General features: G+C 41.0%; 1 pseudogene across 1 annotated transcript; it reads right to left on the bottom strand.

Annotated features, from left to right (window-relative positions):
• Positions 1 to 305: 305 nt before the first annotated feature.
• Positions 306 to 1,047, bottom strand: LOC114903128 (annotated as a pseudogene). Its single transcript, XR_003795636.1, has one exon. The product of XR_003795636.1 is annotated as an AP-3 complex subunit sigma-2 pseudogene (transcript).
• Between the last annotated feature and the right edge of the window lie 1,656 nt (positions 1,048 to 2,703).

The raw sequence follows: 2,703 nt of genomic DNA, 5'->3' as shown, positions 1-2,703 counted from the left end.
GAAGAGTCATAATTCTATGTTCCACATGTTGTCAGCTTTGCCTTCTACAGACACAGGGCCTCTCCCCTTTGAGGGGGACCCATCTGGCTGTGGGGGTGTGCCCTCCCTATTGGCAGAAATGTGGGGGCAGGCAAACAACAGGCTTATGATTTGGATTGTGTCCTGCACATAAACACCTGGGAGAGCAGAGCCAGGACTGTGGCAGTGGGGAGTGTATGCCACAGGAGATGGTGATGAGACATTGTGGCTATACAAAAGGATTCTGGCTGTGCCAACTCTAGTAGAGCCACTAGGCATGTGCTCCATAGGTGAGATGCAAGCACAGGCTGGCAGTGGACACAGGACTCCTTCCCGATTCAGGACAGCAGGGGCCACTGCCCGAGGTGGGACTCCTCCAGGGCACAGAGCGGGTTTTGCTGCAGGACTGGCTCAGCTTTGCTGGTTCCAAGGACTCAGTTCAGCCATCTTCCACCCTCAGACAAACTGGGACAGGTTGGGGACCTTGATGTTGAGATCGCCAATGTTGATATTCCGAGGCATCTCTGGCAGGTTGATGTTTTTCACGGCAGACACGGCCCGGGCGGGCGCTGCTGAAAGGCCACCCTTGGATTTCTCTGGCCTGTTCTGAGCTTCAGTCTGAGCCACGATTTCATTCATGTTTGTTTCCAACACCATCCCACCCATCACCACCTCCTGAAGAATGTAGTGCACCTTATCCATGTGGAAGATCAAATCCAATTCACAAACATTTTGAAATACATATCCAGAGTCTCCACAAAAACCTGGATGAGGTCCAAGTTCACTCTCTGATGAATCCACACAAAATACAAAATAGAGGGTAGCATAATGCTGATAAATCAGTTTGTAGTCAGAGCCACCTGTCAAACTTCCACCCCCCAAGAAGTTACAGATGTTGTCATCCCGCTTGAGAACTAGATGGAAGGTCTCTCAAATAATCTGCTGTTGAATTTCTTCTAGGAAACGCTGGTAGAAGCGGACCAGCCGGGACTTCCCGTGATTATTGAAAACCAGAATTGCCTGAATCATCTTTGCCCACCATGCTCCTTTCACCACCGGCTACTTCCAGAGAGCATCTCCCATTTATATCTTTTATAGTATTTTTTGTCTACTTTAACTCTATGTTTCTGTCTCTTTAAAACATTTTTATTAATTATTGTAAATTTATTTTGTATTTACATATAAATTACTATGTAAATTAGAACCTTATTGAGAATTGCACCCTTATTATGAGAAATTTAGCACAAATTATACTTCCTTTATCTTTCCTCAATATGCATTTTATTTTTCTTTGGCTAGCACTAGACATCCCCAACTCCTTCAACTCTGCCTTAAACGAAAATTTCCATTCTTACTGTTCTGAATATTTTTCTCTATGTACAGTCTTACGGTAATGCTCTTCTAAGATACGATGCTAAAAATAAGGTAGAATTCCATATTATCTGACCAATATGGATTATCGTAGAATGTAGTCTCTCTCAATTTAGTCACCATACATTTACCAAGCCAAGCTAAGATTGCATATGGGTGGGCCAATCTCCTAGGTGGCTCCCACTGAGCATGAATTCAGCAGGAATTCTGTTGGGAAAGGCAATATCCTACATGCAGTTTTTGGGTTTCTACTTGGCCACATAAGAATGGGCCTTGAGGAAGGAACACTTCTTTACCAAGAGATAAAGAAACCTCACAGCTTGTGCTGCATTTATCACATTGTGTGGGAATGGCTTTTGCTGTTCAGACTCAATGTGTATTTCTTTGTTTTGCTTAAGCATGTGCCTCATATGGTACCTGGCCAACCCACTACTATATCTGTCCCTTGCCAGGAGGGGACAGGATCATTTTGCTGCAGCACAAGAGGGATTTCTGCAGGTTAATTGCCCTGTGTCCACTGCTGGGAGGGACCTGCTGGCAATGGGGTACTGACACCCACTAATGAAGTTAATCTTGCTCTGCCTTATCTCTAGGTGAGTAAATCATTGTTCCATCCAATGCTTGACTGCATTGTGTTTTCTCTGGCAACTCTGATATCAAAATGCAGTGGACAGAAGTGTTCAGACTTCTACTCCTAATAATAAGCCACAGATGCCACTTGCTTGACAGTTTAATTAACACCCATTACCTTATAGTGCTGGTTCTGTTGACTTTCTTGTGTACATTTCCTTATATATACTAAATATTCTAAAAGTATTCATTGAACAAAAGAATACATAAATGAACACAGGAGGTAAAAATTACAAAATGTACATGATTGAGATTTTCTACAAAGGACAGTCTTTATTAATTTTATGTTTGAGGAAAAAAATTTCATCGAAATTTACTTCAATTAAGTCAATAAATGTCATTCTTGAAAGTTATGTGTTTATAATTGCAGTCACTTACTATAATTATGCAACACTTGCTTTGAGAAAGGACAAGTAGTTTTGAACTGTGTAGCAAATGACACCTTAGGTAATGTAAGCAATTTATAACTGGGTAACTTTAATAGTCTACGAGCTATAATAAATACTTTAAGTAATGTTTTACCAGTATGGAATAATTGTCTGATTAGTAATGCACCACTACAAAATGACAAGAGCTTTATAAAAAGAAGTATGTGCTCTACAAATTGTAGTATAAATTCTGGAGGTTAGAGGAAAGGAAAAGTGATATTATTAATATAGAACTTCTACTAAATAATCCATTAAA

The sequence above is a fragment of the Monodon monoceros genome, unplaced genomic scaffold (assembly GCF_005190385.1).
Source record: "Monodon monoceros isolate NGI ecotype Baffin Bay Population unplaced genomic scaffold, NGI_Narwhal_1 Super_Scaffold_20, whole genome shotgun sequence".
Lineage (NCBI taxonomy): Eukaryota > Metazoa > Chordata > Mammalia > Artiodactyla > Monodontidae > Monodon > Monodon monoceros.
The sequence above is the reverse complement of the archived record's forward strand: the minus strand, read 5'-3'. Positions and strand labels throughout refer to the sequence as shown.